This window comes from Equus asinus, chromosome 24 (genome assembly GCF_041296235.1).
Source record: "Equus asinus isolate D_3611 breed Donkey chromosome 24, EquAss-T2T_v2, whole genome shotgun sequence".
Taxonomy (NCBI): Eukaryota; Metazoa; Chordata; class Mammalia; order Perissodactyla; family Equidae; genus Equus; species Equus asinus.
The window spans coordinates 54,907,284-54,921,084 of record NC_091813.1 but is presented as its reverse complement, the minus strand read 5'-3'; positions in this window follow the sequence as shown (position 1 = coordinate 54,921,084).

Sequence of the window (13,801 nt, the reverse complement as noted above, 5' to 3'; positions counted from 1 at the left end):
TCGCTGGGTAGAGAATTCTCGGCTGTAGATTTTTGTCCTTCAGATTTTTGAATATATCATTCCACTCTCTTCTAGCCTGTAAAGTTTCTGCTGAGAAATCTGCTGATAGCCTGATGGGGGTTCCTTTGTAGGTTAGTTTCTTTTGCCTGGCTGTCCTTAATATTTTCTCCTTGTCGTTGACTTTTGCTAGCTTCACTACTATATGCCGTGGAGTTGGTCTTCTTGCATTGATAAAGTTTGGAGATCTATTGGCTTCTGTCACCTGAAGATCCATCTCCCTCACCAGATTTGGGAAGTTCTCAGCCATTATTTCTTTGAATAGGTTTTCTGCCCCTTTCTCCTTCTCTTCTCCCTCTGGTATACCTATAATCCTTACGTTGCATCTCCTAATTGTGTCTGATAATTCTCGGAGAGTTTCTTCATTTCTTTTAAGTCTTGCTTCTCTCTCCTCCTCTGCCTGCAACAATTCTATATTGCCATCTTCCAAATTGCTAATTCTTTCCTCCATATTATCGGCCCTACTGTTCAGAGCATCTAGATTTTTCTTAATCTCCTCTATTGTGTTCTTCATTTCCAATATTTCTGTTTGGTTCTTCTTTATCGTATCAAACTCTTTTGTGACATAGCTCCTGAACTCGTTGAGTTGTCGGTCAGAATTCTCTCTTAACTCATTGAGAATCTTAATGATGGCTGTTTTGAAGTCATCGTCATTTAGGTTATATATCTCATTTTCTTTGGGATTGTTTTCTGTGTATTTGTTACTTTCTTTCTGTTCTGGAGATTTAATGTATTTTTTCATATTGCTTGATGTTGTTGATTTGTGCCTCCGCATGGAGATAGAGTTTAGTTGCTCCTTTCACTTGTTTCAGCTGCTGCGGTGGGAGGAGCAGCTGTTTATATTTCACCAACCAGGAACCCTGTCTGTAGTTGCTAACTGGGCCTGGGCCCCTCTTCGTAGCCACAGTGGCCCTTTGGATTCCCTCCTCTGCTGTGGGGGCCGTCACAGGGGGGCTTCAGGCTGCAGGTGCCTACTGTTGGAGCCCACCTAGATGTGCTCTCTCCTTGGGGTCTGCAACGGTGTTATGGGCTTTTCCAGCGGCCAGGGGTGGGATCACTTATATTTGTCGCTCCGTTGCTGTCGGCACCCACCAAATCTCACTTGTCCTCTATGGGTCGCAGGAGAGCTATTGGCATCTTCTACAGTCTGTGGTTAGTACACCTAGCTATGCTGCTTTTGCCCTGGGGTCTTCCAGCCTTGTGGCTGGCGGCTGGGTGCCTTCTACTGGTGCTGTGCAGAGGCTTTCCCTAAGGCTGCTGTGAGCCTGTAGGGTTTCCCCCTAGGCTACTAAGCTGGGTCTCTGGAACTCTCTCCAGCCCCAGTCCTCTCTGAGATCTCCAGCAATCCCTAGCCTCACGGGGTGGGCAACAGCAGCTGGGGGTCGCCCCGCCCTCTGGGATTCTCTCCGGGCCTCTCCCGGAGCCGTGAATGCTCAGTGTGGCCCCTCTGCTAACGGCAGACAGAGAGTTTTGTCTGCTGCCCGGGCGGAGCTCCGGCGCTTCCCCTCCGGGTCGCAGAACCGGCCTTTGAAAGTTCCCCCAGCCCCGGTCCTCTCCGAGATCTCCGGCAATCCCTAGTCCCACGGGGCGGGCAACGGCAGCTGGGAGATCTCCGTGCCCTCCATGTCTCTCTCTGGGACCCTCCGGGCGCCCCGAGCACCAGGCTGGGTCTCCCCGCCAATGGCGGGGAGAGACTCTCCCCGCGGGCTCAGGTGTGCAACTCCAAAGTTTCCCTCTGCGTTTAGGAGTAATTGCAGGGGGTTTAGGTAGGGTTCTGGTCACCTGTTTCCACCGTCGCTCCTCTGTTGTGTTCTCGCTCCTGCCCTAGATGTGTGTGGATCCTCTGGGGGCGTCCGTTGGAAGAAAGCCGCTTGTGGGTACTAGGCTGCCCGTCGGTGTCGGAGAGTTTTCACCTATTTCCACATCCTCCCGGAGGAAAGTCCATCCGCCTTCCGATGTATAGTCGCGTGGGTGTCTCAGACGTCCTGAGATGCTGTCTGGATATCCTTTGTCAAGCGATAAGTGTCCAAATAATTGTAGACTCGAAGGGCGAGAGACAAAGAGGACTACTCACGGCGCCATCTTGGCTCTTCTCCCAGCTAATTTGTTTTTAATTTCCTTTTCACCTTAATACACAGTATCCTACCCTGAGTTGAGAAATCAGCCAGTTATCCCTAAGCAGTCTTAGATGTCAAAATCCATCATGCTTCATCTTACAAACAAGTTAAACAAGTTACAGAGCTTCAAATTTCATCCTCACAATACGTACACAGAGCAATAAATTGTGAACTCAGCATGTCAAGGTAGAGCAGAAAACTAAAATAATTGGTCATCTAAATTCCTTCTGCAATGGGGCTGGATCTCAAAGGAAAGAAGTTTTTAGAGCATGAATGAAAATGTATAAGCTTAACTCCTTGGCTTTCCTGCCTATTCTGCTCCTTGTAGATCAAGATTACTAAATCAATCAAATGTTTTCAACTCTTACCTTCATTTCATAGCATCATTATCTCTAGTTTCCCATCTTCTCACGCTTCCCCTGGATTCAATTCACCTGTTGCTCAAACCGCAGCATATCCCATTCTCCATCAGGGCATTTCTTGTCCTTTGCATTATGTCCGGGTGTTTTTCTACAAATCATTTCTTTCCTCAAAGTAACGTTTGAGCAAAATGAAGGTATTGAGTAGATTTGGTTTCTAGAATCATTTTCAGAAAACTTTACTGTAGAGAAAAGTGGAAAATAATACAGAAATTATTGGCTTATGTAAGTCGTTTATGCCTGGTGGGAGCCTGTAACCCAAACCTTTGCATTTAGAGACACCTTTTTTTTGTTTTTAGAAAGTTAAAGGATCTAAGATAACATCTGGAAGAAGAAATAGGGAAGAACATTTAATAAAAATAGATTTTGAAATAGTAGACTGAACTCTAAAATGCCCTTCTAGATAATAAAACCTATTCTAAAATTAAAATAAATTTAATGAAGCCATTATAACATAACACTAGACACAGTTCAGTAAAACAGATTTGGTGGACCACTACTGACTCTGTCCTATATAAACTATAATATATATAGGAAACATTACAAATCAATGAGAAACAGATGGACAATTTAAAAAATTATGTTGGCCAAAAAATTCAATGTCGTAGAAAGTTGGGAAGAGACAGTTAAAAGACTTAAAAGACACAACACAATGCAACGTAGGGACTTTGTTTGGTCTCAAATGCAAAGGAATCTATTGTAAAAAGACCCCCTGAGCTATCAGGAAAATCTGAATATGGACTGAGTATTAGTTGATATGAAGGCATTATTGTGCATTTTGCTATATGGGATAAAGGCATGATAATTTTATTTTGAAAAAGAAAGTGTCTTTCTCAGTGAAACATGCTAAATTATTTACAGGTGAAATGACCAAATGGTGGTGTCTGTTTTAAAATATTTGAGATGAAAAAACAAAGCGTGGAGGAGAGAAAGATGAAACAAAAAAGACAAAATCATCATGGATAAAGTATGGGAATTCTTTATATTAGTCTTGCGACTTTCATGTATTTCTGAAAATTTTTATAATAAAAAGTTATTTTAACAAAGCGCTGGAATCATTTCTTCAAATAAAATCTCACATGGAAACAAGGAAAAAAGGCAGAGTGTTTTTCTGGAGAAAGAGAGAGGAGAGTGCTACAAACTCCTCTTAGTTCTTCGCCCCTTCCTGGGAGAGCCCCTGAACTGGCTCCATGGAACGCGGTTTGCAAACTGCGGCATCTGTTCAACTCCCTCAGTTGGCAGCAGAGGCTGGCTCCCAGCGCTGCTGTTTCAGAGCTGCCTATTGCCATCCCACAGCTGACCTATTTATGGAACACACCCTGTCCTCACCTCGCTGCACAGCTCCCTCCCCAGGTGGGGATCTCCCTGTATACACACTGGCTGCACCGCTTCCCAGGTTCTTGGTGCCTGAGGACTTAGTAACTATGTTACTCATCTTTTGATTTGTTGTCCTGGTATGCAGAATATTTTACCATGAGACTAACCATAGTTTTCACCTTAACAAAAAACTGTTACTAAAAAGAAAATCCTGTTGAGGCCATCGATCGGTCAACTATTCAGAAAAAACTCAATATATGCCTTAAAATACATTCTCTTCCAGAAATACAAGAGTAATAAAATAGAAGCATAAAATGAACAGCCAGAAGACAGTTGTGGGTGACTATCAAATCTCTAGGTGAAAAATTTCTAATCTTGAAAGTAAAGATCAAAAGTTTTTTACTGCACAAAGTCTAAGAAATTTCATACCAAAAATCTATGAATATTTGAAAGTTCAGAATCACATAATAAGCTAGAAAAAGAGCCATAGCAAAAAAGACAAGCTGACTTTTTATTATAACTTTTTATTATAAAAAGAATTCTTAAAAACACCAAGACCACAAAAAAGAAAAAGGCAAAAGTAAAAAAATACCATAAGCATATCTATAGAAATATATGTAGATATATACACTATTAACGTCACTATTAATTAAAGAAATGTAAATTAAAATAAAAATGAGAGTTTTCACCTATTGAAACAGCAATAAAATTGTACCAAATATAATTCTCACTAGTTCAAAAAGTCATTAAAATGTTCAAACCTTTGATTCTAGTTCTTAGAATTTATCCTAAAGAAACAAATCTTAAATTTTTAAAAAAATGAACAAAGTAGTTCATGAAATGGTAGTTACAATAGCAAAAAATTGAAAACAAACTAAATGTTCAACAATAGAGGAATGATTAGATAAATAATGGCTCAAATGCTCAGTGACATTTAAAAGATTCTGTTAACACAAAAATGTGTAGGTTTTAAGGTTATATCTGAGAAAAATTGAAGGATGTAGATTTTCATATAAATACTATCACTAATATTTTCAAAATAAAGGCAAATCTATTCATAGATTCAAAAATATTAAAATAAAACCTCTATATTTAGTCATTCTTTCTTTGGATGTTGAAATTAAAGGAGTTTTTTTGTTCCTTTTTTGTTAATTTTAAAATTTCTTTCAAATTTTCTCTAGTAAATATTCATTAGTTTTATAATTTTGTTAAATATTATTTGGAAAAGATATATCCTCTCTTTACAGTGTGAACAACTAGTGTTTATTAGGAAAGAATCACATAGAAGTTAGCCAATCTATGCTACTCCTTGATCTTAGTGATACAGTGTGCCATATTGAAATTGATCTTGCCTTTTAATTACAGGTCTTTGTATCAAGCAGCCAGCTAGGCAGAAAGTGAAAAGGAATTGCTGAGTGCAGAGGAAATAGAGGTCTCTAGCAGAGCTCTTGATCTTCCCTTGGCAAAATTCTTAAAGGTTGTGTAAGATAATACCTCATATTATACTGAACCAAGAATTGTCATTATGATTAGGACTTTTTATATCGTGAGCCAAACATAATGTCAATCATATTAGGAACCCAAAGCTGATTATACAGCAGAGTAAAGTATTTGAGATATGTCACATAGGAAAAAAAGGGTATTCTGCTAACTAAAGTCTCTTCTTTTAGGTATTTTTTTCCTCCCAAAAACCCTTAGTACATAGCTGTGTATCCTAGTTGCAGGTTCTTCTATTTCTTCTGTGTGTGATGCCACCTCAGCATGGCTTGATGAGCGGTTCTAGGTCCGTGCCCAGGATCCAAATCAGCGAACCCCAGGCCACCAAAGTGGAACACACAAACTTAACCACTTGGCCGTGGGGCTGGCCCCTCTGCTTTTAGCTTTAAATACACTGCTAGGCTATGTGTACAAGTATTGCAGTATTATTTGTAATAATGACATATTGGGGGAAACCAAAATGTTCAACAATAGAGGGATAATTTAAATGTAGTACAGAATAGTCGTTCTGTAGAATATTATATAGCCTTTAAAAATGAGGTAGGTCCATATATTTTGACATGGAAGTTTATTATAAAGAATAAATAGGGGCCGGCCTGGTGGCGCAGCAGTTAAGTGCCCACGTTCCACTTCAGCGGCCCGGGGTTTGCTGGTTCGGATCCTGGGTGTGGACACGGCACCGCTTGGCAAGCCATGCTGTGGTAGGCGTCCCACATATAAAGTAGAGGAAGATGGGCATGGATGTTAGCTCGGGACCAGTCTTCCTCAGCAAAAAGAGGAGGATTGGCAGCAGATGTTAGCTCACGGCTAATCTTCCTCAAAAAAAAAAAAAAAAAAGAATAAATGAAACAATTCACAAGCAGTAGGTATATCTGTGTATAATTGTTACCTTTAAAGAGTGGGTAGGAAGGGGGCTTCATTTTTTTACATACCTCTGCCTTTGTATTTTTGTGATGAGACGGTGTTGTTTTATAATTAAAGGAGAAGGAAAAGAAATGGAAGAAGTGGAATCAGAAGGAGGAGGAAGAGAAGAGAAGGAAGAAGAAGAAGGATCTGCAGCAGCAGCAGAAGAAGGCAAGGAAGAGAGGAAGAAAGAAAGGAAGAAAGGAAGGAGAAGAGGAAGAAGAATCTGCAGCAGCTGCTGCTAGAGGGATGTAAGGCCTTTCCCTGGAGTTGGCCTTGACTATCCAGAGAGAGTGTCTCACCACAGGATTTTCTTAGTGGGAAATCGCTGTAGGCTGGGAAATGGTTCTAAATTTTTGGAGTTCAAATGTCAGTTTCCAGAGCCGATCTATTTCTGGAAGGTAGGTCTAATGTTTTCTCCAAATATAAAGCAGATATAAAAACTAGGGAACCACTGTATACATTTATAATTAGAAATAGATCTAAATATTGGACCAGAGCCTCACATTCTCTGATCAGCCTAGTCCCTTCCACAACAAGGCCATTTGGGAGAGCAGATCAGTTAAGAGAATGTGAACATGGTTGCACATCTTGACTGGGCCACTTACTGCTACTGACTTTGGTTAAATTACTCAACCTGGGTTTACCCATCTGTAAAGTGGGTAATTATCTCTCAGGTTTGTTGTGCAGAAAAGGGTAAATAAATATACTAAAGAGATCCTTTGATGAGCATAGAAAAGGGAGAAAAATTTGATAATGCGAATGGCTAGTTTCAACTTCATTATCTATTTCCCTGATGGGGATATATCTGACATAGAACCGGAGAATTGAATCTGCTATAACTGCATTCATTAATTAGCAGTGAGTACCTGATGGGTATTGCTATTATTACTATGCCAGACAAAATTAAGCACTGAGGATACAGCAGAGAAAAGGCTCCTGTGTTCATAGTGAGTACAGTATGTTAGGGAAGTCAAACACTGAACCATTTAGTCCATTTTGTGATAAGAAGAGAGTGAGGTGCCATGGAGTATAAAACCAGCAGCCCAGGAAATCAGAGAAAGCTTCCAGGAGGAAGCAAGATTTCATAGAGAATTGAAGGACAAGTAGGAGCTAGCTAGATGAAAGAGAAAGGGGAATGTGACTCAGGCAGAGGGAACCATTTGTGCAAGGACTACAGGTGGGAAGAAACTGAGAGCTTTGGAGGTACTGGAAAAAGTCTAGAAGAGCTATGGCTCAGAGAGTTACGAAGGGCGATGAGTCTGCAAAAGAGCCCAGTCTGGCTGATGTAATGACTTAGAGGCGTGCTGAAAGATTGCTATCATTATTTCCATAAAGACAAAGGGAACCGTGAAAGACTTCCAAACTGGAAATTCATTCTGTCTCCTTTCTCTGTTCTTTTCCTGTCTATGTCAATGATACTCCTTCCAGCTGCTTTATGGTGGGGACATATTCTGACCCTTATCCTTATAGGTTATTTATTCATCAAATTCTTGGGGTTCTGAAGATGGCGTACTATCTGTGCCTATCCACTGTAGAAACTGTTTATTTACAGTGCTTCTTACCTTGTTTTCTTTTCATATTTATGCTATTATTTTCTAGTCCTTATGTACAACATTGCATATGGTGTAAGACACTTGGCTTTGTTTTCCAATAGCCTTATGTATTAAACAAATTGACATATCATTGTGTTACTTATTACAATTTTTATAGAAGTAGAAAACACAGACGTAATGTTTTGACACTCAAGTTTCGACTGTACTGGATTTTTTTCCCTAGCAACGCTACCTTTCATTTTGTCCATTTCCCTTGAGAGAAATTGTAACCATTGGTTAATGCCTCCCATTGATCAAGGACTTACTGCATGGCTTCTGCACTTTTCTCATATCTCATTTAATTATCACAGAACTTTGCAGGAGTATATTTCTATTTTTGCTTACATTTGTGGGACTGAGGCTCAGAGGTTGTGTATCTTGTTCAAGGTCACACAGTGAATAAACAACGAACACTTTTCCAAGTAGTCAGTTTCACCTTACCTGCTTCTTCCAACTTCAAAAATATCTAGAACCATAAATCAAAAAAAAAAAAAGTATTCCTAGATAGACTAAAAAAATTGATCTTTGAAATTATGGGCATTGAAAAGCCTGAGAGGAAAAGTATTCTACTCCTCAAACCTCTAGCCCACAAACTACTAAAAATATGCAAAATCTGATCATTGATGGAAAATGCATGTTACTTGCTATAAATGGAAATGAATGGTAAAAATAAAAGTAAGTATACCGTGTCCAAACCATCAATACAGCGTTGCCCTGACATATGGTTGTATTTATGGTTGGGGAGATACTAAAAATAACAAGAAAGGGCACAAGACTTGTTTAAAGCACCATCTTTTAAAAATGTGTAGTATATAAGGATGAACACAAGATCAAATCTGATTTACTGTGGCAAGAATTTCTCAGACATCCTTTTCTCGCAAATTTCTCATCTAATTTCACTTGGACCATTTTTGCTTGACATATCATTTCACCCCAGAGCACATTTTTATTGATTATCCAAGTTTTGTGAACACTTTTCCAGAGGCAACAGTTTATGTCTTATAAATACTGTATTGGAAATTCCCCAGAAGTCCTAGGATTTTTGGAAAATCTTAAGACATTCATGTTTCTAATTCTTGAAAGCATTTGCAGCCTTAAAGTCAAGCAGCTTTTAAAACCAGTGCCTGCTTTTTAAAGGTCTTCTTGCATTTAGTCATGAATCGAGAGGAGGGTTAAAAATATTTTTTACATTAAAAACAAAATCTTGTCTGAACACCTGAACCAGTCATCAGGTCATCTTGTCACCACAAGCTATGGGCTTAGCACTGTTTTAGACTGATTCATGACAAATTGCAAGGGAATTTTTTGTTTTAATGATTTATTTCCAAAATCAAGGTGCTGCTGTAAACCAAAAAAAGCTGTACATTTCTTGAACTAGCTAACTACAATTTTTTCTATCAGAAGCACTCTTTTTTTCTTACAAGGTTAAAGTACTTTTATATGAATAGATTCCCACACTGAAATTTTTTGCTAACTTGGTGTGACTCATAATAGGTTATAGCTTCTTTGGCTCTTTTCTCTCATACATAATAGCTAATTATCATGTAGAATCGTCAGTTTAGAGGCAGAGCTTGGCTATGATGCTGACTGAAAATGGCTGGTCAAATGCCAAGTGGCACGTTGGTTCCCACGTTTGCCATGTTTGGTGTTGTAGATAACCATCACCTATAGTTCTCACACTCTTTAATTATAAAGTGCTGCAGGTCCTCCAGACGAGGGAGGGCCAGAGGGAAGATGAAAATTAAACAAATTTTTTGATAGTTTCCAATGATACTCCGTAATTACAAATGTTAAACACGTGCTGGATTATTCCAGAGTTACTATTGAAATGTTTAACTCAGCACTTGTTTGTTAAAAGGTAAATATTTCAGGGAGCAAGGTATAAGGTATATATGAAAAAGGAAGTGTTTGATACCTCAAATTAACAAACAAAATCTAACCACAAAACTGTTTTAAATGTGTCTCAGAAAAAGAAGGGAAGGAATTTGATGGAAGCTTTATATCATTTAATCCATTTTAACTTCAATTATAGATTCAGAGTGGGAAACAGATTACAGAATTGAAATTTCTGTTGTGAACAAAACCTGAGAGGAAAGTATATATATTTTTAGAACTATCACAAATCACAAAATTCTGGTGAGAAATTAGACTGAAGAAACTAAGAATGTGAAAATAGGGAAGAAATATGGTTGAACTTTTTTTTTTTTAAAGATTTTATTTTTCCCCTTTTTCTCCCCAAAGCCCCCCCCCCCCGGCACATAGTGGTATATTCTTTGTTGTGGGTCCTTTTAGTTGTGGCTCAGCGTGGCTTGATGAGCGGTGCCATGTCCATGCCCAGGATTCGAACCAACGAAACACTGGGCTGCCTGCAGCGGAGCACGCAAACTTAACCACTCAGCCACAGGGCTGGCCCCTGGTTGAACGTTTTAAACTGAAAGAAAGAACTTCAATCACATTATAATCTATTGTATCTGCTGTCATTTTTATTTTTAAAATTATGAATTATAAGATATTTCAAATATACGGAATATAATGTAACACGTAAATCTCTGTTACAGTTTTAACCCACGTTGAATTATAGATGACAGTGTGCTGGATGCAGTTATATTTAACTTTCAAATTACTTCGGTCTTGCTGAAATTTAAAACTCATGAATGTAAGTGGTGGCCCCCAAATATTTTTAAATTAACTGCCCCCAAAAGGCAGTCATTGATAAACTTGGCCAAAACATGGAAAACTGTCTTAGAATAACATTGTTTTTAGGTCTCCAGCTGTGTCTATTTTTGAATATGTCTTTATGTAGTGAGTAGCTTAGATGATTTAGAAATTAATATGCTCGAGAATTGTAAAGGTCAATTTCATTCCAGCTGCTCTGAGTTAAGGGAAACTTGAACCACGATCACGTCAGTCTTCCAAGGCAATGGCCAGTTCATACTCTGGGACTCTGGCTGGAGGTGAGTTTTCAAGTCTTGTTTTAACGAATCTCAACATGTTTTCTTTTATCCTCTAAGAGTTCTTTGAGTTAACCTCAATTGTAGTCATTTTCTCACAGTTTAGGCTTAAGGTTAGTTTAAATTTTTGTAGGGAAGGGTTTCTAAATTAGTTAACTGTGTTCAGAATTCATAAATATACCTGAATGTGTGAAATATGTAACTCTGGCCCAGGTTTTCAAAGCAGAAGGTACACTTCTCTTCATTTACTTTTAAAATAAAATAACTCTCATGACTTCTGCTACCATAGCAACTAAAACCTACCTTACTGTCTATGCTAATTCTGAGGAACAGTTTTGTAAAGAGTAACTGACTGACAAGAGATTGCAACACAAATGCCAGACCGCGCTCCCCTTCGTTCCATATTGCATAGAAGTAGATGGTTCATTGCATTAAATAAGACTTGGGCACAGGATTTGCTTTCTAAAGTGGGTGCTTCTTGAGACAGTTTTTATATTCAACAGGAAAGTGTGTGGGCACTGAAATTACTCTACACGTCATAGCCCAAATAAGCATCTGGTCATTTGAAAGAAACATCCAGAGACCAGAAGAAATCATCTGACTGAAAATTTCAACACTTTTGAAGACCAGGAAACAAATGTAAAATTTTTCCTCCAAATTAGCTTTCTTCTTTACACGATACTCTTCTTATTCTATTCTTTTTTGAAGCAGCGTTTCTACAATGTTTGTTTCACGTCTGCTCCTGAGTTCTGAAAATTGCCAGCTGCAAATTCTGACATGCCAAGGGCTCAGCTATATTTGCCCAACCGAGAAAAGGTAAAAACAGAATCTTGGAGCCAGTGAAGACTATAAACATGCTTCTACACTCTTGGTGTGCTGTTTATAAAAAGTCCTCACTTTAAGACTTTAATAAGCCCCTAAACTTCATTACTTTGCTCTCCCTCCAAGTACAAAGCACAGATGTTTCTGCTTGTTGGAATTTGAAGTTTGGAATTTTTAGGAGAGGCAGTGTGTGGGCAGGGAAGCAGCACCCTGGGCAGGTTGAGGTTCAGCAATTTCCCCAAAAGAAGGTGAAAGAGCAGCCGTGGCCTGGAAGCTTAATAAAGACCCCCAGAGGCTAGGGTGCTAGTGCATTGAACCAAATAAGGGCACTGGCCTTCTTGCCAATATTTAAAGATATAAGACAATCCTATTGCTTTTAAAAATAGGCAGCATTGTTTGCTATAAAATTCTGAAGTAAAACAATGATAATATAAAATATATGATTATCTAACAAAAGACTAGGGAACTTCACATAAAAGCGGAGGCTTTGCTTAAAATAAGTTTCCTATTGTTTACAGAAGAAGAAATATTGTTCTAAGACCATAAAAACAACCTTGAAGTTTCTCTTCCCTGTTCCTCTCTGTTTTGAACATCCTCTCCTTCATTTCTACCCAATATTAACCTTTTTTTTTCCCCCAGCAGACTCCAGAACTGTACTGCCCATACAATAGCCTTTAGCTACATTTGGCTATTTAATTAAAATTAATTTAAAATTAATTCATTTCTTCAGGCTCACTAGCTCAGGTGCTCAATAGCTGCATGTGACTAGTGGCTACCATAGTGAACAGAATAAAACATTGCTACCATCACAGAAAGTTCTGCCACTTCTAGAAGATTCCAAATTTTCCAATTTTTTAAAACTTGAAATTTTATGGGAAAAACTGAGCATCTCATAAATATTTGTAGAATGAGACTGAATAGTTTTCTCATAATTTTTAAACACAGCTTAACTTCATTCTTAGGTGTGGAAAAGCAGGCAGCCAATCAAGATAAGCAAGATGAAGAATGGAACAACATTTTAAAAACTTCTCGAAGGATTCACATTGTAAGCTTCATGGGGCAGGGACTGTGGGGTCATTCTAAGAATTCCCAGTACTTAACGCAGTGCCTGATATATGGTTGGTGTCTGAAATTCTTACCAGGGACGTCCTCTGGGAATTAGAACTTCTCCGACACATATCTTGGAGAATGGGGAGAAGCGAGAGGTTTGATTTTCTATTTTGTATGCTTCTGGAGGTGAAAACTATGTACATTTACAATATTCTTAAACATCTTTTTTTTAAATAGGGAAAAGCTTTAAACTTGGGAAATGTTTAGGATGGACTACTTCTGGAAGATGTAACTTGCCCTGCCACCTCCACACACATACGTCAGAAACCTGTTTTATACCTCCACCCTGCTACCTGAAAATTCAGTACTCTAATCATTTAATCGTTTATCCACCCACACCGTATGAACCCCGCTTGTGTAGGATACACAAACACATACACCCAAATAAATCATCAATTTCTCTATTCCCCATAGGAAATGCAAACACACACATGCAGTGAAAACTTGCCTCTCATTGGATCCTGAGCCAGCCAAATGCTACTTGAAATGTTGACACTATCGATCCTATTAATTGACTGGGAAACTGGTTATTAGATAACCCTTTGACTTAGGCAAATCTTACAACCTTTGTTCAGCAAAAAGATAACCAACTGAACTGGATTAGATTATTTCTAAATTAGTAATATTTTTATGCTCCAGTAATCTACCAGTTTACTCTGTGGTAACAAAAGTTTATATAAAAAATTTTAGTAAGTTAAAAAACTTTCCTGAAATGTGACTTAAAGCTGTTAATACAGGGGCTGGCCTGGTGGCACAGAGGTTAAGTGACCATGTTCTGCTTCAGCGGCCTGGATCCCAGGTGTGGACATGGCTCCCACCGCTCATGAAGCCACACTGTGGTAGGCGTCCCACATATAAAGTAGAGGAAGATGGGCACAGATCTTAGCTCAGGGCCAGTCTTCCTCAGCAAAAAGAGGAGGATTGGCAGCAGATGATAGCTCAGGGTTGATTTCCCTCAAAAAGAAAAAAAGTGTTAATACACTTTATTTTTAAAATTATAGCAATATTATCAA